The sequence below is a fragment of the Poecilia formosa genome, unplaced genomic scaffold (genome assembly GCF_000485575.1).
Source record: "Poecilia formosa unplaced genomic scaffold, Poecilia_formosa-5.1.2 Scaffold61, whole genome shotgun sequence".
Taxonomy (NCBI): Eukaryota; Metazoa; Chordata; class Actinopteri; order Cyprinodontiformes; family Poeciliidae; genus Poecilia; species Poecilia formosa.
Window position 1 is genome coordinate 1046359 of NW_006800000.1, and position 22923 is coordinate 1069281.

At 39.2% G+C, this 22923-nt stretch overlaps 1 protein-coding gene across 3 annotated transcripts in view; it reads left to right on the forward strand.

The window, feature by feature from the left end:
* Positions 1-22923, forward strand: part of LOC103139438 (transcription factor SOX-6-like) — a 52093-nt gene that overhangs the window by 6511 nt on the left and 22659 nt on the right. For all 3 annotated transcript variants that reach the window (XM_007554061.2, XM_007554062.2, XM_007554060.2), the window contains exon 2: positions 16132-16202. The gene's annotated coding sequence lies outside the window, so the exon portion shown is untranslated. The remainder of the gene's footprint in view (positions 1-16131; positions 16203-22923) is intronic.

Below are 22923 nucleotides of genomic sequence, written 5' to 3' on the forward strand. Positions count from 1 at the left end.
CTGGTTGCTGTAAGTGAACAGTATTGCTGACATTAAAGGATTACAGATGAAAAAAAAATCTAAATATGTGTATCATCACAGGAACTGCATAATTGCACAAGTAACCTAAGTGGCCCATTTTGATCTGTATCATTCACTCTCCCACTGAATATGTTTTTCTCAAAATAATTGGACATTTTCTTTCAGTCCATAGCATAGTTGCGCATAATTAAGTTTGACTTCAAAATGCAACAGACTCAGCTATGGTAAGTAGCCCCGTGTTTTTTTGTTTTTTTTTAAATACATTTTTTTTTTTTTTTTAATATCACACATTAATATGTAGAATTAATTGGAAGGGCGTCGGTGGCCGCACGTCTCTGACACGGGTCCAGGCCTGTAATCAGGTGGAGGAATTAGCGGGGCTCATTGTTTTTTATGAATCAAATGAAGATTTGTACAGTGGCTGTGTGAAGATGGTTGCCTGAATTTCCATTTCAAAGAGGCGCACAGTGCAGCCGGGCAGTAATTAAAATGTGGTGGATTTTGGAGTCCTTGCTCACACACTTACGTACAGAGCACATACACATACACAAACATTAGTGCACACTCTCCCCTTCTCCGTCTCCCTTTCCTGCTCTCTCTCGCTGCCTCTCTCTTTCTCTCTCTCTCTCTAACACACACACACACACACACACACACGCAAGCATGCAAAGCTTATAAACCAAGGTTGAGACCTGTCAGCTTGTGTGAAAAGAGTGCAGGTGGTTGAAACTGAATTTTAGGCAAACACTCATGTTCCTCTTGTGGACATTTAGGAACACCAGTCAACGCAAGGTTATCAAAAAAAAAAAAAGGAGGTTAGAAAAAGGAAAAGAAAATAAAGCAATTTTAAAAGTTGCCTTTTCGTTCTCGTAGTTTTAGGGAACATCACAATTGCTGAAGTTTGGGAGTCGTGCATAAATTATTTTTGTCTCTCTCTTGCAAGCTGCGGTCATGGTGCATTTTTAAACTTTAGTCACAGAAAGAATGCAAAATTCGTATTTGTCAGTGGATGCGTAATCGTTTCATACATGGACGGATATGTTATGTGTGTGGTTTCTAGTGACCTTGCTGCAAAATGCGATGACTTAAAAAAATGTGGAGGAAGAAAGCTGGGATCTTCTGCCCCAAGTGCTTTCAGCCTTTGCAGAATTGTGAAAACCTCCAAAGACCTGAGAGCGCGTCTTGTGAGCGGACAAGGGAGAAGAGATTAGTGTAATGTGGGTTCTTGCTCCGCTCCCTCACAAAAGCTTCACAACAAGCCTCTTCCTTGCAATCCTTGGCATTGTGTTTGTATTAGACCATCCCGTGGGTGAGCCAAACCCTTGGAGAAAGCAGCTATAACTTGATCCAGCAAGGGCATAAACACACACACACAAAAAAAAAGATATAAGAGGAAGATGTATGTAGGAGGAACACACTGAACATTTAAGTTCCTTATGTTTTACAAGTTACCCCTTTTGCAGCCAGTGGTTTTAGAAAAGAGTAATATTTTTTTGTTCACAAGCAGCACTGCTTTCCATGGTCTGTCAAAGCTAAACAATTAGGCATTATCCAGCTGGTGGAAGCAAGCAGTCGGCTTGGCATCTGCTGGCTTCATCTGACACGAGATGTAAAATATGTTTCATGGTTGTGACTGAGGAAGCCAACATGACTTCATTACTGCGTGGTCCAGCTCTACGGATGCAGTGAGCTTTTTTGCTGGCACATCATTGTTTTCCGATCTGATTTGCAACTCAGTTTCTGAGTGGATATTAGTTTGTTTGGAGAGTGAACTGGTGCATGCAAAAACCCCTCGAGAAGCATATTTTGAAAGTCTTTTCTTTTTTTTTTTTTTTTTTAAAGACAGGCTTCACCAGAGCCTCACTCTGCCAGTGCTTCTAACTTTTAATCTCTTCAGAGAGTGTGTGTGTGTGTGTGTGTGTGTGTGTGTATGTGTGTGTCGACGCTCTTGGATGGAAACAAATGCTGATCACCCACTTGCATCATGGAGCAGCTACTGTGACATCTAAACCAGGCGAGAAAGTTATGGAAAAAATGGATGTATTGGGCCGGCAGTCAAATTCTCAACAGTTTTTCCTGTGGAAAACGCTAATGTACGGTGCCAAAAATAAATCAAAGTGACAAAGAGGGAGGGAGCGGGAATAGATGGTAATGTTCTTGTGGCTGAAATTTTGATGAAGTTAACCAAAGCATCTCTTCAAGCCCGGGCCTTTTGTTTCCTTTCTGAATCATCTCTTTATGGGCTAAAACTTGGATGTGCTGCAACGGATTTGCTTTTAATGTACATCATGAGAAAATGGCTTCTGCAACAAGCAAGCACAAGCTTTCTTATCCTGCTCTTTGTCTGTCTTTGTAATCCTTTCACACGCGCACCAAGTAAATGGACAAGGGTGTTAGTGAAAAGATGATCTAAGAGCAGACTCTTTAATACTTAAGACTCTACACAGATAATGATGTGCATGAACATGGTGCAGCAGATCCTTCTAATTTTGAGAAAATAGATCAAACTAATTTTCTTTAGCTTAAATATATATATATTTTTTATCCAAGTTTCCCCAAAAACAAAGATATTTCATACCTGCAAAGATGGTGGAGTTTAATTGTTTTACTAAAAGGACGTTTTATGTGCTTGTTTTTTTTTAATTATTATTATTATTTTAATATTGACAATCTAATATACACTGATTAGAAATAACTGTTGAATGCTTTGGAAACGTCTCAAAGGGTGTTAAATTACACTTGAGGGACCGCTGCCTCGTGCAGCTACACATTCATGAGCAAAAAGAGCCATAGCGATCCATGCAACGCAGCGCTTTCGCAGTAAAACCAAAGAAAGTAGCATTTGTGATAAACTACATCTTGAATGGGACCAAAAAAAACAGAAATCTGCTGAAATGACAGAGAGCTTGCGGTTTGGCTGAATAGTAAATTTCCCATGAGGCTCTTTGACAATCTGTAGGGAGAGCCTCTCTGGCACACGCCACCCACCCACATACAATATACACACACACACGCACACACACGCACACACACACACACACACACAGAGAAAACGGAGCGATGTTTCTGCCAGGCATTATGGGTATAGAAACATCTGGGAGGAGGCTCGCCAGCAGCGGGATGATTGACAGGTTGGTGAGAACAGATGAGGGTGTCAGAGGTAGTTTAGTCTTTTTTATTTTGTTCTTTTTCCAATCGAACAGGATGAATGAAAGATGGTGTGCTATATCTACAGAAGTAAGTTGAGAGAAATTCAGGGAGCAAAAATGGACAGATTTGTAAAAACGGTGCATTGTCGTCAAAAATCTTCCTACAGTGTTTTACAATCATATGCTACTCATTAGCTTTCTAGCCAAATCTTGTTTGTCTGCTCGTTTGTCAGGAAAAAAACGTCTTTAGCTCTGACTTGATAAAAAGCACTACATCTTTTGCAAGTGTTTCCGAACTTCAAGAACCACAGCCTTTCATTACGACTCCCTGGATGTCAAGTATTGATCTGTTCCTCGGCTTAAAAGAACAAAACTGAAATCCCCCAATCCCAGGAAGTGTTATAAAGTATGCCCAGATTTTAACCCTTAATAATCCAGGGGTTGTCAATCAAAACAAAAATCTGAAGAATTACATTACTTTAATGAGATATGTTTACTTAAAATTTAGTATAGAATAGAAAACTTTTGTCCTTCAACCCAAACAGTACAACAAAACTGAAAACTGATCCAATTACAACAGCAAAAATCTTAATCCTTCCAAGAATTTTTATATGCAACTTACTAGTAAATTTATTGGTCAGAGTTCCTTTAAATTAGCAATCAACTGAAAATGTAGTGTCCGTAATTTAAAAGTGATGTAATTGTCCAAATCTTTTTACCTAAACATGAGACCCAAGCATCATTTAGATTCAGCTGGCATAATCTACAAAATGAGCAATCTCAAAATCGAAACGCAAAACCTTGGACGAATCAAACTACAGTGTGAACAAAGTACATTCAAGACTCGAACCCAAAACTGCTGATTTCCAATATGTTTGCAGGAAGTTTGTGCACAACCAAACTTCCACCTAATGTCGATTTTGTTGCTGATTGACTTAATGAGCATTTTTCCAAAACATTTCTTGTGATTGTCCTGTGTGCTTATACATTAATGAGTGATGTGCTTCAATTTATTTCACCCTAATAATTTGACTATGAACAAATTTCTCACATTGCAATCTGAAATAGAGGAGGTAGAGTGGAAACTCGAGTCCATAGTGGACTAACTTTTTTTCACCTTGACATATATATATATATATATATATATATATATATATATATCTTTTTTTTAAAATGTAGTCACAGAAATTTCCCATCTTTTTTTCTGCGGCTTTGCTCTGGCTTGGGGTTTTGCCTCAGCAGGGTGAGAGGCTTTGTGTTCTTGGTTAGGGGTGGGGCTCAGGGTATACATTGGGGGAAGTACAATGTTCCTCCTCATGCTTGAGAAAAGCTAAATTTATTGGTTACCATCTGCAGGGTGGAGGAGTTTGGGTTATGGCCAGGCCAAAGAAAGGCTTCTAATTAAACAGTCATCATTATCAACTTATGGTCAGTGATCATCGTCCCCAACATTGGTTCTCCAAGACGAACATGGGATCGTTGAGGCTTTTCCATGAAGCCAGTTCTGGACTGAATTAGAATACAAGAAACAGGAGGAAAGCGCTAGTGAGAAGATTTTTTTTTTTCCCCCCTCCTCACTCGGCAGAACGAGCAGAATATATCCACTCAGGTTTAAACAATTATCTAACATCAGAAAAACCAACAGAGCCTTAGCGCTGGCACAGCTATCCCGCTATGGTTTAAGACATGACCAAGTGTCGCATGTAAGCAGAGCTTTCGATAATTTCAATTAGTGTAAGAGGGGTGTGCCTGCAGTATCGGTATCACTGCTGCTGGAGGAGCTTTGCTTTGAGGTTGACAGCCCCTTAATATAGTATTTCATGGTTTGATGTGTGAGTGACACACAGACGCTCCAAGAGGATGGCAAAATGGTTTATTAGGACCTAATTAGAGCCCTGTGATTAAAGGGGAAGTGACTGTGATTAGGAGACCTGCAGATGATGTGGAAACATGGATGAATATTCAGTGAAGAAAAAAAAAAATAACACACACAGTATGTATTAGCCTGTAGGTATTCGAAAGTGTGTGAGTGTGTGTGTTGTAGATTTTCTGAGCGCCTCTGAGCCTTGTCTCCCTCGGATCAACCGTGTTGTGGTATCATCTCTACAGCGGAGGAGCTTTACAGCTTAAGCTATTAGGCACAAAATGCAAAGCCGAACACGGAACTGCAAATTCACATTTGATGCTGTTCTCTTGAGTACATCCGACACATGACGAGCAGCTTCTGGAACTCAAAGAGAGAGAGAGAGAGAGAGAGAGAGAGAGAGAAATGTAGGTGAACATGTTTTGTTTCATAGTTTAATTCTAGCATGTGAGTGGATTTTCACAGCCAATTTAACATGAAACATGAGGAATGTTGTACAAAGCCTCATCTACTTTAGGAAGCCAATAGAATCACACATTCTTGTATCACTTTGGAGTATGCTCTGTTTATTCAGAGGTAAATGGCCTATTGTTGTTAGCCTCCATCAATGGAGAGATGACTGTTGGATTTTCTTTCTGTTCGCCTCACCATCCTCTAACTTTTCCAAATCCGCGATAGTTTTCGGTATAAGAAAAAAAAAAAAAAACATTCAGGGGACTGTTCTGAAGACTGGAGATTGTCAGCAGGGCCTTGAGATTTTACAATTTCACAACTGACTTCCTTCTTAAAATGACACTGGCTTACCTGCCTATTACTCCCTTTGATTTCTACAGTACATGCTTCTGCGCTCTGAGAGGTATTCATAATAAGCTTAAACTCCACTGGCTTCGTTGCTAAAGGGGGTGCTTATCTCTCTGCTATTCAGGAGAAAGAAGGGTAATATTTTTTCCAATTTCAACATTTTACTGTTTGGCCACACTCTGCCCAAAACCACATCAGAAAGGGGGCGGTTGGATAGCACACATGGACACTGACTCGAGTGTGCGTTTATCACATATGCACACACACACACTCCATTCAGAACTGTTCTGTGATAAAAAAAATATTTTAACAGCTTGAATACTGAGCTCTACGTTTTTCATCAAATGTAGTTCTGTGATAATTCCTTTCTTTTTTTTTTTAGCTTTTTAACTAAAAGCTGCTTGCATGCTTTCTTAACTTGCGCTTGTCTCATGTGGTTGAAATATGGCTTGTTGCAGAAAACCAATCCTTACCTCGTCTTACTTCAGGACTTGACACACATTTTAAACTATTAACATTTTCGTTTTTCCAACCACAGGAATGCTTCAAGGAGCTTCGACGAAAATATTCATATTCAACGTAAAATATGTGAAAAGCTGTTTGTGGTGAGCAGCAGTAGCACTTTTGCTTGGGGGCACCGTAATAGGAAACATGTGTTCGCAAGTGAAAAGAAAATATATTTCTTGTGACCCACCTGTTGTGCTGTTAACACCAGATTCAAGTTAATATCACGTGGGCAGCTGCCTCTGAGGGCCTCCTCCTCCTTTGTCGCTCTTCGTCAGCGACGACACCTGGAGCTCCTTGGCCTGACGCTGAGGCCAGCGTACGTTAGCCCGACGAAAACCTAAACCTTTTTCAGTAACAACAATTACATACACATAATTCATCTACGTGCAGTTTTTAAAAAAAACAAACAACTTTGTCTTTCTGCTACACTTCATAGTTTGCTCCAGATAATTTTTTTCTGGATGAATTTTTATGTCTCAGCTCAATGCCTGCAGCCTGGGCTTGCTGAGTTTCTCAGTTTTACCATTGCCTGTGCCATGGCGTAATGGGCGTCCAGGACATGATGGGAATATAATAACAGCTTGACAGTGTTTTTCTTACCCCCTCCCTCTGCGCTAAAAGTGAAACCCATCCAGAAACGTGGAATATATAGGGACTGGCTGTGATGTCAGTTGTTATTGCTGGATATGCAAAGTAGTAAATTTTGAAGTATTTTCCACAATCTGCTGCGCAGAGAGCATTATGTCACAAAGGCCACATTGTAGCTTGTTGGGTGTAGAGCCCTTTTCTCATTCTCTTGTTCTGTGCCCCTCTTGGCCACCTTCTGTGCTTCCAGTCCAGACTGCAGCCTCTCTTCATGCCCATTTCCTCTCTTTGTGCTGGAATCAATTGACAATAGAACTATATGGTATCTTACATAATGGGTAAAATCTTTCATTTAAATTGCAAAAGAATAAATAACCAAGAATGTCGCTTGGTTCTGCGCTCGTGATTAAGATTTATGCGTTGGCACATACAAAACAACTCGAAGCATTTTATGAACAACTTAACTTGAACTACTGAGTGTAATTGATTTGAAGTAAAGTTCTTTTTTTTTTTCATTCCTTTGCTGCATGGTTCAGACTTTTCAATACAGTTTGGAATGGAAGAGCTTCCTGTTTTCTGCTAATTAAATTTGCCGCTAACATATGCTGGCAAGAACCTTTTACCTTGTTTGACTTATTTATTGCCTGGCTGCAGAGGTAATTTGACCTTTCAATTCAAAGACCCTTTTTTAATCCAGAAAAGGAGTGTTAAAGTCAATTAGAACGGTAATCAGTGGCTCAAACACTACATTTGTTTCCTATGACGAGACAAGCAAAGCAGAGGCTTGCCCTGAGCTCCTTTTCCTCATCTTCTGGCCCTCGAACCCCCTCCAGGACGAAAATCAGGGCTAAAAGAGGAGAAGGAAACGGGGCTGAGGCACGGAAAAAAAAAGAAGAGAAGGAGAGACTGAGAAACAAGGGAGAGAGGAAAGCTCCCCTACGGTTCCTGCCATGTCACCGGAGATTTGTGTCCTCCTTTTAAATCATTTCCCTCTTTAGAAGATTAAGAAGGCAGAAATATTCCTAAACTGATCATTTCCTTTCCTCCTAAATGGACTCATTTGCATTTGAAAACACCGCCATTAATTATGGGTTTCAAGAAATAAAAGACAAATGACCTCTGTAAATAAAAAAATAAATAAATAAATAAAAAAAACACAAAACCAAAAGGTTGTAATATTAAATGTCTGAGTAGTTGTCCATGGGGCAGGAGAGGCAGATCGAAGAACTAACATTATTATCAGATTTAGACTCTGGCCGAATGCACTTAGGCCTTGTTTTTATTTACGCCAAGCGTAAATCTTATAAGATTTCAGTATTTTTTATTTTTATTTTTTTCCTGAAAGAAGTTTCCTTCTGTTTTAATAGATTACCGAACCATTAATTTGATTCAGTAATCCACCAAAAGAAAGAAAAAAAATAAAATAAAAACTGTAGCTGAATTGGTTTGTAGATTGCAGTTTTAACCAGATCCAGACAAACAGAGATAAATGCTGTTATAACACGGAGAACAGCGTTGAGTGACTTTCCCCAACTTGGATTATCTTCCCATCTCCCACATGCAAAGACTTAATGCTAAAACTTATTTAACTTACAACTGCAGTCAATATTTGCCAATTGATAATCTGTGACCATAACACAAGACTTTGCTGGAAAAGAATTGCACATGCTTCCCCCCCCGCCCCTCTGGAAACGAGGAAAAGTGCAAGATAATTTGTGGACTCCGATGCCTTGTTGTAACCTGATCATTTATGGATCAGTTGTTTTCTTTCTGGTTTAATTCACCATGTGATTGATTTTCAGCGCAGTACCGATGGAAAACATCCACGCTAAACCGCTTCCGAGATGGAGAATCATTTGAATACAGATGCTCGCGGCTTAGGCCTTGTAACTGGAAACCACTCAGAGCCCGGAGACAATTGCAGGTTGATTATGTTGCTTCTGACAGAAGTTGCAAGTCTTTTGTAAGGCAGACATATTTGCATCTAAATGCTTATTGTAGACATCTAAACAGCATAAAGCGTGATTGTAAACGCCAGCTGTTGGGCCGTACTCAGGAGTGAAATAAAAAAAAAAAAAAAAAAAGGAAAATTGAGATGGAAATGTGCAAATTATTTTCAAACACTGGAACTGAAATCAATAAGGGAGAAATGTTGGTTTGATGGTTGTACATTTTCATCGGATTTGTTTATACAATCACATATGAGCCTATTTACAGTTAGCACTGTATGTTGATTTTTACTGCGCGGAGACCCGCTTGTGTTCATGCTCTTTTATTATTTGGTTACTGCTGCAGGCTCTTTGATCCCCCACATCCCCGCACAAACACACACACACACGCACACACGCTTTAAACAACGTTGCATTACAAATGTCAGAATTTATGCTCAGATAATTTAGCAGATTTTGTACATAAAACAGCTGTTGGGACACATTTGCCAGAGCTACTTCTTTTGGTCACTTGTGTTTGCAGACAGTTATGAACACGTCACTCTTTCCTTTGGAAGGAGCTGTTTGCGTGCACGTGCGTGCGAGCGCGGTCACATATACGTGGGTATTCACGTGAGTGTGCGTGCGTGGTGCCCCAAAACGGAGTGATGCCCCTGCTGATTCTGCTCCTCCAGCCCTTTGTCCTGCAGCACTCAGTGTGTCTACCTCCTCAGGAGACTGTCAGGCTTCTCTAGTGTGGCTCCACAAAGGCCCAGCCTCCTTTGAGGTGTTAAAAACTTCCATTTATGCATCTCCCTGGACAAAAAAAAGCACAGAGCCCATTTGAGTCCAGTAGCAACACAGACAGACATTGTGGCCACGCTTCTCTAGCACTCATTTCACAGATTCTAAAACCAGTATGTGGTGAACAGGATTTGAGGGGCTAAAGTGCCCCACGAGGGCCAGGCGATAAGAGGGGAGAAACGCCACCGTGCAGTAAACTAGAAGATGGGTCCAGGAAAATAAACACATTACCTGGGAGAGAGGAAGAGACTTGTTTTCATACCCCTGACCCCCCCCCACTCCCCTCCTCCTCCAACCCCACCAACTCACGCACAAACACAAAGCCCCACGCCGAATGAGAAAGAGACAAGGATAGGAGAAGAAAAAGGAAAGGAAATATCGTGTATATACCTTGGAAGTTAAGAAAAGAGCTCCTTGGCGTGCCAAAAGACAAGCTTATTCTGTTCTCTCTCTTCACAGTCTTTGGAGTAAAAATAATGTTAGAGGAAAGAAAGAAGAAAAAAAAAAAAACCCTGAGTTGCACAGCAGCCTCTTAGGAACCATTGGGAGTGAAAGCTGTCTACTGCGGAGGAAAACACTCTTTCTGGGTGGTTGTTTCTCTCCTTTCACTTCGCCTCAACACTGTTACTGAATAAACAGACGTTTCATTCCTGGTATGCAATGCAAAGAAAATGACAGATAATGTACTTGCTAAGCATGTGAAAGCCCTGTTCATCCACTGCGAGGTGTATCTACCAACCTTGCAACAAACTCACAGCAAGGAAGCCACAGCTCTTCTTCCTCAACTTACATCAGCTCTGCCAAAACATACTGGCCACTGTTTCACTCTCAACAAAGATATTTTAACAGGAGTGACATTCTGGTAGTCATTCTTGACACACAGGCGTGAAACGTTTTGTGAGTGTCTGGTCTGATGTATTTCAGTGTCACTGTCAGGAGACAGAGAAAGAAGGAGAGAGAGAGAGAGAGAAAAAACGGAGCCCCGGCAGTCTGAGAGAAACAGAGGAAAGATAAAACGAGAGAGATTTGTAAGGCCGTGACAAGTAACGGTGAGCTGGAGTATATAACAGCTGTTTGCATGTGACTGACCACGTTTGCAGCACCAAATAACTCAATATCACAGTCTCTTGCAGAAATACAAATTGTCTTTCTGGTGTATAGTGGAGGATTTGTTTTTTGTTCTTCACGGCTGCCTTGGTATGCCTTTAAGTCCTCTTACTTTTCACTTTAGCAAAAATGAAAAAAAATAAATAAATACTCAAGCCGTGTTTGCAGATGATGCGAGATCAATAGAAAAAAAAAAATGCAGAGCTGGATACAGAACAGCCAATTTTACTTGTTCAGTTACAATATCAGACTTTTTTTTTTTTTTTTTGCCGGAACATTCTGGGCTTCACCTCTTTACCCCTAGCACCCCCCTCTCCTTAGCCTTTCCGCTATTTCCGCCGGGACCACTGTTACAACCCCATCTCATTGCGTCCCAAAGTCCCTCGTGCAGTTTCCAGGCTGACTGTGTGGCTGCTGCTTCTGCAGAGATAACCACACTGCGCCCAGGTAGGGAGCAAGCCTACTGATGGCATAGATTACTCTATTGTCAAAATAACTAACTCTGCAGAATTCCTACTTTAGCGTGTTCGGACGAAGAGGAGAGTGAGGATTTGGGATGGAGGATTGGGAGGATTTTTATTTAGTTTTTTTGATAAACGTGCTGCAGATCTGGACAAATTCCAAGCAGGACTTGAAGTATAAGTTTTAGCTTGCTCATGCATATCCCACACATGGCTGCGACACACATGCAGAGTATGCAGCAGGGACACATCATTCTACCGCAGAAAATAAAATAAAAAATACCCTAGCTAAAGGCTGAATTAATAGAAATCTAAGTGCGCTAATCACCGCCTGAACTAAGTCAGAACAGGCAAAGTAGGACAAAGTGTTGACCAGCGTTTGACATGTTAAAATGCATTTTTGAAGAGAATCAAAGTTTATGCAATAAATCACCATGTAGTTAAATACGTTTAAATATAAGTCTGTAACTCTCATCTCTAATTTATTTCTATTTGTTGAACTTCTCCAATTAAAATGTAAAAGATTCAGTAGAACTTTCTGTCATCACTAAATCAGACCAAATTTCTCAGAATAATAAAGAAAAAAAACTATGACTATCAGTCGCAGCTCTTGCATAAATGGTGACATGGATGAGCTTCATCTTTTGACCAACTCAACCACACTGGCCAACACAGACTATCTTCATCTTACATTTCAAAAATAAAAATTGAAATGTTATTTAAATGTGCTTCTATGATGATCTATAAATGAAGCTTCTGCAGGCAGAAGAAAGTCCCTTACATTTTTTATTTTAAAAAATAGGGAGTTTTAAAATTTGTTTTTACAATTAGATATATTTATTTGTAAAATAAATTCATTTTCCCAAAATGGACAACCTGGAGAAATATAAGTATGCACTATGACACATGGAACATGAGACAAACGAACAGAGACACATTGCTATGAAATGGTGGTTCAAATTGGTGAAGAGGAAAGTTGACAGAGGTCTGCAGCTTCAGGAAAAACAAAACAGCTCTAACCTGAGTTTAAAATATAACACTTATAGATCCTAATATTTCAAATCATATACCATACCAATGCAACATTACCTTTTTCTCACCTATGGCTTTACTTTGTGGTTTTGTCTTGAGGTTGCAGCTTCTGTAAAACCTTCTCAGAAGTGGAATTCCTCACAGCTATAGCCGCAGCGTAGCTTTCAACTTTAGCTTTCAACTTAAGCTTTCAAATTAAGCTTTGTTTTGAAGCACTGGCACAGCTGGTGCATGCTGTATTTTATCATTGTTTCTGCATGTTCTTCTTTTTACTGATCAACTCCACGATCCGTGCATCCACAGAAATTGCCCCGGTTTGAGTTTATGCTGTTTACTTAAGTTTCCTGGTTGGGGTTGGAGCTTAATAAAGAAAAGACAGTGAGAGGTGAACAGGAGACAAACATGGCCATGTGGTCTTAGGTTTTGGAGAGCTATTTAAAATTTAGGTCATCATTGGGGAGGGCGGGAAATGAGACTAAAGGTCAGACAGAGGACACATTCCACACCAAACAAACACTTACAAAGTGAAGACTGTTAATATGAAACTCTTTACTGTGTTTCATTTTCTGTACAACAGGACTAGACTTAAATGGCAATAATAATTAATGTACAGTAAGATGATCGAGGTTGTGATTTAAACTCGGTATGTTATTCAAAGCACCAGTGCTGTGCAAAGTGGTTCCATTCATTTTTTTTATTATTACTTTTTTATTTAAAAACTTTACTTACAGCTTGAGATTTATTTGCTTCCAAGTATTTCTTCTTTAGTGAACATGCGTGCATGTGTGTGTGTGTGTGTGTGTGTGTGTGTGTGTGTGTGTGTGTGTGCAAGAGATTGCGATGCTATGCGGCCAGGGCTGAAGAAAAAGGGCACTCTTTGACTGAAATGCCACAGGTGACTGTGAGCTCTCTGTTTTTTTTTTTTGTTTTTTTTTTTGCGCCTTTGATGTCTAGCTGCATCAGTCTGTTTGAAACTTGTTACCTGTGAGCAAAACCTCTGGTATTTCGAGTGTGGTGAGATCATTTCAGCGCAGTCCTCTTCCGTCTCACGCCATTAACAATAGACAAAAAAAAAAAAAAACACGATTAACTGGAATTGGTTGTAAAAAAAGAAAAAAGCACTGATGCTATAATTGGTAATAAAGAGAGCTTGTTTAACGTTTCTGAGCCTGAGGTGGGATATAAAAAAAGACTCCTGCATGATGTTGTTGCAACAGGCCAGTTGACACTGACTACTAAACACCAGGGATTCCTGCATTTGCTTCATTATATCATCTGGCTTTGCTCATTATTTGCAATTATGAATTCTTTTGTGATTTTCCCCACTCCAAAAAAAAAAAAAAAAAAAAAAATTAACTATAATAACCAGTGAATAAATAATGCAGCACTCCATGTCTTATTTATCTCTTTGTTCTCAATTAACATCAAATCATTATTTGAAAGGTTTGTTGTTATTAGCACTCTCTGTGATTACAAGAGCTCTCAGTTAAATAGACAAAAGGGTTTACTGAGTTGCCATCTATGGAATATGTCCTTTATCCCACAGGCTGGCACTGTTGGTGTGCACTAATGGCTATTAAGAGTAAATTACACGTATTTGTAAAGACAGGAATGGGTTGTTGCATCTGGTGCTGGTTGGGAACGGTGAAATAGAGGAAAACTATTCAGGTTGCCAGTGAGGCTGCTTCTTTTATACCTGAGTTCCTGTTGCATTAAATAAACAAGACCTACAGCTGTGCTTATCAGTTTTTGTTGTTGTTTTTTTTTTCATTAACATTTTGCTTTGGAAATGAACTTTCTACGATAATATCTATGACAATAAAGTAAAGAGTATCTTGTAAAAAATGTGCAAACAATCTTTCAAGGATAAAAAAAAAAAAATGTTGTTTTTTTTGTGGTGGAAGCAATGTGCCGCTGTATGGAGCGGCTTTCCATTCAGCTGAGGTCACAGGGGTCCCCTCACTCCCATTGTCACTTCTATAGCCTCAAGGCTGCCACATTCAGGCCCGTCTCACTCAGCTCGCCCTCCAGCCTCCCCCGCAGCAGATTCTGCTGTGCTCCGACAACAATGCTTCGGCCGTTCTATATATTTATCCAGCCTTGTTGATGGTGGCTTATTGGCCCCGGCAATGGAAGACTGAGGGGCTGCGCTGCAAATTAGTGACAGATCAGTTAACCATGACCTCAAAAAACCCTTGGCCTTGTTTAATTGGCAGTGTAGAAGCAGACTAATTGTATAAATTGGCTGGTAATGAGATCCAGGCTTATTGTGAAAAACAAGATAATATGTGAAAATGAACACAAACAAGCCTGGAGCTTTTCTACCTCCTGGTCTGAGAACTTGGTATTTCTGTGTTGTCAATTCTTCCCAGTTGTTCTGAGGTAAATTCTTCTAAATGCCACCTTTTTCTTAACAACAAAATGTCAAAAACCCTGAGACGTACATTCCCTGCGACAGACTGGCGACCTGTCCAGGTGGTACCCTGCCTCTCGCCCCACAGGCACCCCTCGCAACCCCACTAGGGATAAGCATGTAGGATAACGGATAGATGGATAAAATGCACATACTCATGACAATGAGTTGGTTTGGGAATTGTAGGCACTTTGTAAGAATGAAAAGGCCAGTATTGAACTCTCAGGCAGTGACTGTTTGATACCAGTGGTCTATATCGGGGAGCAAAAGACAGCGCGAGTTACAATAATTCTAGCCAGATGTGAGATGTGACTGCCTCCACTTCATTTAAAGCCTTAATGCAGCAACACAGTTTTTGACTGAGAAAACTGAGATAAACTTAAGACGGTTGTCTAGTGAAAGTGTAGAGTGGGTGTATATTATCATAGCACTGAAACTTGTGGATAGAAAATTGTTCAGTTTAAGGTGTTTTGAATTTTGCCCACTTCGCTTGGAGTTTTCTTCCTGGTAAACAGGAAATCAGTTCTTTCCACCGTTGCTGCGTGTTTACTGAGGATAAGCGATTGCTGCAACATTAATTTATCAATGTGATTAACTGTCCACTGCCACCACGTACCGGTCTGGAGTCTGGAGAAGGAATTGGTGCAAAGTCAATGACTCTAGGCAATTAGCTGTGCTTCCCTAATTAAGTAACCAAGGAATTATGTAATGTATGTAATTTCATTTGAATCTGCCTGTATGGTTGGATTGTATTGGATTACCTTGAATATTTATATCTGGATATAAATTGAGCTCATTTGTCCTTTAAAGTCCTAAGAGATGGCAGCAGCATTGGTGAATTAGTGCTATATAAATAAACAGAAATATCTTTTAGGACTCGTATAATTTGAAAGACCACATTGACAGTGTTTTTTACACAGTTGTCATTTTTTAATAAAAAATGATCAGTTACAATTCTTACATAGTTTCAACGGTGTGCAGAAAAGAAAAGATGGCTCAGGTGGAGTGAATGTACTCTGGCCTGGAGCTTCATGTTGCTTTGTAAGCTCCCTAACAGAGTTACAGGCTCTTTAAGAGACACACTTGAAATAGCAGAGCATGGCCTCCAAATAAATCACTTGGTGTCGGTGCTGGATGGAAGATGGAAAAGTGAAACAAAACAACTGGTTTATTATGCAAGCTATTTATTAGTGAAATCTGCAGATGGGAAGGTAGATTAATGAGGTAGCTGAGGAGAGACTGCAGAGCAGACTTATATTATCGACAACTATGAGGACCGAGAGGCGCTACGGCTGTTTTAGCTCATCTGTCCCACAGTCAAGAGTTTGTGATCCCACTTGCTTATTTTGCAAACTGAAACGATTATAGCTACTTTTTTAATTTGATGTTAATTTTAGTCAAATGAAACTACACTCGAAGAATGTGGCATAAAATGGTCTTTTTCTCTGTTACTCTGCAGGTTTTTTACATGAGTTCAAAGTCAACCAACCAGTGATCGCTGGAAGCTGGGGATCGAGTCTTTCAGTTTTTGTAAGTATCACTTTGCCTCTTCAGCTGTCTCTGTCTTGCCACGTCTCACACCCCCCCGCTGCCTGTCACCCACACCGAACACCTGCATTAAATGAGGTGGACAATTAGATAGACTCACATTGTATGCACAATTAAACAGTTTCAGGAACAACAGTGCTGACAGACCCTTTTCCCCAAATATCAGCCTATTTTTGTTGGAATTGTGCATCGAAATTTATCTTTGGAAGCTTTACTTTAAACATCTAAAGAGACGTAGCAATATTATTGCCGTGAAATCAGATGTACTTTAAAGCAGTGTTAAATACGCCTGGATCCTCTCTGCACGAATATTACGTTAACCCTCTTTTTGCAGCTGCAGGCAGTGCAGGTTTTCTAATGAAAATCTATCCACGATATTAAACAAATAAAAGTCAGGAACTTAGTTGATATTATTCTTCTCTTATAAATGTCATTGGAGTTGCCACGGGAATCATAATATTGTGGCTGGGAAGCTCCTCAATAACAGCTTTTGAAATGTCTGTCTGAATTCAAAGTTCATGGCCATTTACCATTGTTTGATCATGCTATTTCTCATCATACAATGGCTCCTGCTCACAGGAGAGCACACCTGTCAACCACAGACCTGTTTCTAGCACTCAGTCATCTGTCAGTCAGGCTAGGTTTAACAAGCAATGGATTTAAATACAAACTGGACATTTCACAAGGTAAAATATATTAACAGCACTGCACAATAAACGATTATGCACAATTAAACAGTTTCAGGCACGATTAATAAACGATTAACAGAACAGTTTATTGATACAGATTGCAATGATGTGGCATGGTATGGTAATCTTTGGTAAGAATACTGTGGTTTTGTTTTATAAAACGGACATAGAGGGCACAATTTGCTTTCGTTTATAGCAAAACCGAACAGATCATGTAAAACTGCATGTCAATTGGACATGATAATTTGTTTTAATTTAAATTGTTTTTTCTTGTTTTACTTTTTGTCTGTTTGAAATAAAGAAATACAATTTTAAAAAAGAGTAAAAAACCATTCGTACTGCTGCTAAAATAAGACATGATGATTTGATCAATACAGCTAACATTACTAAAATTATATTAAAATTGTAATAACAGTTGTAGTTCTCAAGTTTAAAAAAAAAAAAAACATTACCTGAGTAAAGGGCCCAGTACGGTTGATTCATGGTCACGTGGTTTTCAGATGTTCGTTTTCTCACAGGCCCTTCATGGTCCATAAGACACACCGAGTAGAGCTCCTGTAAAACTCCTCGCGCTGCAGCAACGTCATGGTGTTTGTTATGTGTTGTTACAACAAAACAGTAAAGCACAGTCATCTTGGCAGAGAGTAATGACTGCTACATGCCCGCACGTTTGGAGGAGGAGGAAGTAATGATTGACAAGCCGCAGTATCTCATTTTTGTTTTCATTTGCTTTTTTTTTACCTTTTTACCTTGGACCTTTTTGTGTTTGGAATAAAGATATGATATGAGATGACAGCAGTCTATGAACCTAAAGAAGTTGGATAATGCAAAATTAATATGTGTAGGTTAAACGATCAATCTCTGTGTAAGTGTTTTTTGACAATAAGTATAACAATGACTATTGTTTTCAATGTTTAATCTGTGCCTTTACTTATTCAAAGTTTTTGCCAAATATTTCCAACCCCCAAACAATAACAAGAATCAGGTGAGAAAAATGCAAACACCAGAAAGCAAATAAAAAAAAAATAATAATTAAAAAAAAAAAAAAAAAAAGCACGTGGTTGAACATCTTATTAACATCATGTTACCGGCACGTGCTGGTTAAAAAAGGCGTTTCCTGATGCTAATCAGGTTTGAGCATACACACACACTGAACTGACGTGTTTATGGTGAAAGTTTGCAAGGTTATTAGTCTCCTGTCATTATTTGTTACAGAAGATAACCCGGCATGAATCCCCAGCAGATTAACTGTGGTTCCACCCCTCCCACCCCCCTTTCACATTTAGCTAGATTTTCATACAATCAAGAATCTGAATATTTTGACTTAGAGGCTTAATTAATCTTTAAAAATGACTGGAAGTAATCTAGTTTGTGCGTCTGATGTAACATGCTTAATTGGACTCATTCAGTCTCCTCTGGAAACACCTGAGAGTACATTGCGACCACCTGAATGGATGTACACTCTGTTAATTTACCGTTTATCTAATAAGCTGCAGCCACAAAGCCTCTCAGCTGTTCGGGCCGGTGTTGATGGGCCACCAGTGGGATGCGGGGAGCCATTTTGAGTGAAATTAAATAAACACCACTTCATCCTAAAATGAAAATGAAAAACCGGTGAATGACCTCTCTGTGTCTATTATCCAACAAATGAGTCTCTTCAAATCCACTGACCCTCCAATGATTGTGGTCAATATGCCAAACAGAAATTGCATGACAATGATTTTAATTGAATCAACCACGAAGACTTCAGTAAATCCCAAAGCTGAGTTGGTCAATATTAATTGTTTAGATGTCGATGGTGGAAAATGTGTAAAACTTACTTCAGTTTTATTGAGCTTTTCCATAGAAGCGGCTCGCAAAATCTATCCTTTACCTGATGATTACATTTTGTGCAGTGTTGTTATGCCCACTTTCCATTCAAACAGCATAAAAAAAAGATAAGAGTAAAAGGCCAATGTGGATTTTTCTGTTGTCCTCCTTCGTATTTTACATACCCTTTTTATTATGAGATAGAGTTTTTCCCTCTACTCACTCCTGTCAGAGAAGAGTACCAGAGAAGATGCCATTAATCTTCTTTCACACCAGCTGTAGAAAGCAATGCATAACTAAAAGTCTGGTAAAATGAATTAATGATTTCAGCCATGAGCTTTTCTCCAGCTGATAATGCACCACAACCCTAGAGTGTGAAATCCTTGTTGCATTGTGAGTAGCCGGTTAATTGATTCACAAATTATTTAAAGTTTGTGGTGCCCAGGGGAGCACTACTGTCTAATGGCAGCCCATTTCTACAGAGATAAAGGAAAAAAAAAAAAAACCCTCCTCAGCTAAGATACTACATTGTAATACTGAGCTAACAAGCATAATTTGGTCCTCAAGAGTAAAGCTATGTACATTTTGGATCTATTCAGTACATGTTCCTCAATGCAGACTTTATTGCATCCTAATCCTGTGATCCAATTGGAAATGCTGCTTTAATCAGACTTTTCGTTTTTCTCAGTTGTAGTTTTATTATTTCTAGAAAGCAAGAAATTAAGAATGAACTCAAACAACCCCAAATAGTTTGATTTCAATGTCAAAATTGTATTTTTTTGGGCAATGGCACATCCAGCCAAAATGTTCATAAATATGTCATTATGTGTGTGACTTTTTATTAAATATACGTCATTCAAACATTCTGAAGCTCGTAGGAAACTACAAATAAAAGTTATGGAGCAGTTAAAGGTTAAAGATCACATATGATAATTTTTAGAACTCTTTCAATTCTTTTCAAGTTTGCAGCTTCTACTTATTTCCATTTCTGAAAACAAGAGAATTGTAGAAGAAAATACTTCTCCACACTTTATCTGGCTCAGACAGTGAGAACACATAAGTTGGAGATGCAGCTAAACTTGCAGGAGGAAAGTTTACCGAAAGTAGTTACTGATTAATTTAATATCATCAACAGGTGTTTTGTACTCATAGAACGATGGCAAAGGAACAGCTTTTCTTATCTGAGAAACATTAAGCTAACAAATAATACCCATAGACACCTCAAACGTTTAGCCACTGTCTCAAAGATGGAGCCACCTATCATTGCTACGGCATAAACTATATGTTGTTCTTCAGCAAAACAAAACAAAAATAAGTATTTACTGTATTCCTGTCCTGGAGCCGCCATTAAGCATCTACATATTCAGATGACATACTTTTATTCAAAAGGTCGACTTGATGCCGTGTTTATTAACTCAGTGTCCATAGTGTTGGTAACTTCTCGTGTTAGAGGGCTTGATACATATGAACCACTAAAAGACTAGAAACATTTTGTTTTATTTTGTACGATCTCCTCTTTTTAAAGTGTGGAAAAAAAACATACAATTGTTTCAAAATTATGAACACAGTTAAATATGTTAATTTATAAAGGTTTATAATGGCATAACCACAGTTACTAGTGTCACCTGTGTAGAATAGAATGGTGTACAAGCTCACACATTTTCTTATTTTATGCCTCTTCGGCTGAAGTTGTAAGACCTCTGTGTTAATATCAAGAAACCTCTAATATTGTCCCATTAGCAACTGCTGTCATTCAGACACACGGTGTTGGCCTGATTTAAATAAAATGAAATGAAGATGGTTGTTTCTGCTCCCTTGGCTTCACTCATTGCCATAAACATATGCTCTGTGCCCGCTTCTTTCCATCTTATTTATGACTTTAATTTGTTGTGTGGGCTGCACAAGAAATCAAATTTAATCCAATCCTCCCAGGGACCCTGTCATATAATAACATGGTAATTTCTGTGTATCCTTTTGAAAAATGAGAAAATTAATTCTTCCTGACATGTTCTAATTATTCCAGTGTGAACAGGGGATGGGATCCCCTCCCTTCTCCCATCCTCCCCCCCCCTCCCAGCTCCCTAAGTGTCAGTTGCCGACGGGTGTCGAGGTGCTAATGCTGACCAGCAGCGCGTTTAATTTGAAACATGAGCAGACACCTTTCAACACACCTTCCTAATGTTGGAGTGGCTCACACAAATTAATTCACTACTCATCTGGTAACGCTGACTGAAATTTGTGTGTATGTGTGTGAGCAATGTGTGCATTTGTATGATGTGGTACAGGGACAGTAGCACCACTTGGACTAATTCAGATTAGTTAAGGGAACTGAAGGTGTGTGTCCTTGTGTATCCTACAAAAAGGTGCAGATGCATATTGTCACTGTGTTCTGGTTTGTGCTTTTCCAACTATCCTTTTTTTTTTTCAAGGGGAATTTATGAATAGTTTGTAAATTCCTTTTTTTATCCTCTTCTTTTTTCTCAAACCAAAAGTAACTTATCAGCCATAACACCTAAGAGAACTTTGAGAGATCTAGTTGACTGTCACCACAAAGATCTTTAGCTAATTATTTTAGCATTGGCAGAGATTTTACTGTTTGCTTGTCACTGTCTGAAATTAATTCAGATTGTTTCTCTTTTTAGGACGACTAAGATTACCCAAACAATTTCCCTTGCCTAAATTACTTTATGTTACTTTCGTATGAGTCATGCTTTTACATACACTAAAGTTTGACATAATTTGGAAATGAGATGTTGATGTCATGGCTTTGTAAGCTTCTTAGGGAACAAGATTTTGGGCATATGTTTTTTTGTTGTTGTTGTTTTTTAAGTGGATATATGTTGTTTTTAAATCTTTCCTTTTCACATTTAAATCATTCAATTGTGTTTTGTCAAAAGTGGAAATGCAATGCTTTGGTCTGAATTCCTCGTTATTATAGTTCCACAAGCCCCTCTTTTACCCGTGTTCTGAAGTGCGTCTGACAGCATCTCATTTTGTTGGCGGACTCTTCAAATGCGAATGAGGTACTTCACAACCCACCGCCCTCCAGATCGCAGAACGTTCCACGTTCTGCGATCTGGAGGGCCACGTTCGGCCATTTTTGTAGTTCGGTGGGAGAAATAAAATTATTTACTGGCCTACAAAACATCCCTGAATGTATTTGAATTATTCTGTTCATGTAATAACACTATTCAAAAGTCGAGCTAAAAGCGAGCACACACTGGTAGTATAGACAGAAGGTACATTGCTGTCAAAACTGTCAAAACAATGGCCAGGATATTCACATGATATTTCATATTTCACATTTTTTTCAGCTAATTCCTTTGCTATGTCCATCATTTGCATAGGTGTAACTGAGGTCCTCAATCAGTCAAAGTCTTTCTTGATACTGGTGGATAACCTCTTTGAACTGCCTGGTTAAATGCTATTTTTCTTGGAAATGTACCCAATTGCAAATTAATTGCATGCAATTGTATAAACAAAATATCAGCATCAGACAGGTGGAGTTGAAAAATATAGGGGAAAAAATGCAATAGCCTATCATGAAGTCTAGAACCACAAAACACTGATTAGCTGTGTTATCTTTAAGAAATGTTTTTCTAACAGATGCATCATAATTACAAGAAAGAGATGACGGATACATGAAAGTTCTTTAGGTCACCATGTGACTCAGACGAGAATGAAACATCTTCATGGTACTTCCAAGTATACATCCATCCCCACGCTTATCTCCTTGTTACACATCTTCAAACTCTAAGCCATTAGCTAGGATGCTAATCTGCTTTCTCTACTGTGAGCTGTTGAATCTTTTAGTCTTAGCTCACTTTTCAGAAAAATATTGGCGTTGCCCACCATTTTCTTACTGGTTTATTTAAGGGAGCGTACAAACCACCTTGGGATGCTGTAACTGCTGCGCTCTGTGCGGCTAACTTCTGTGTCTCGCTGTTTGCTGCGCACTATGTGAGCCCGTTAATGACTGAAGACTGAGAGTGCCGACGTGTGCCAAGACCCACATGGCTGCTGGCGGTGCATTAAATCAGCAGTCAATTTGACTGGAAGTTTGAAATCTGGGCTAGGTTAAGGGATGTGCTGAAGCCGTGTTAATAGCTAGCTTGTTGTCCATATGGTACTGCTTTAATAGAGCACATTTGTTGCAGATGGTGGGAGACTTGGTTAAGCAGAGGCAGCTCTTGGCAGAAGCTCCT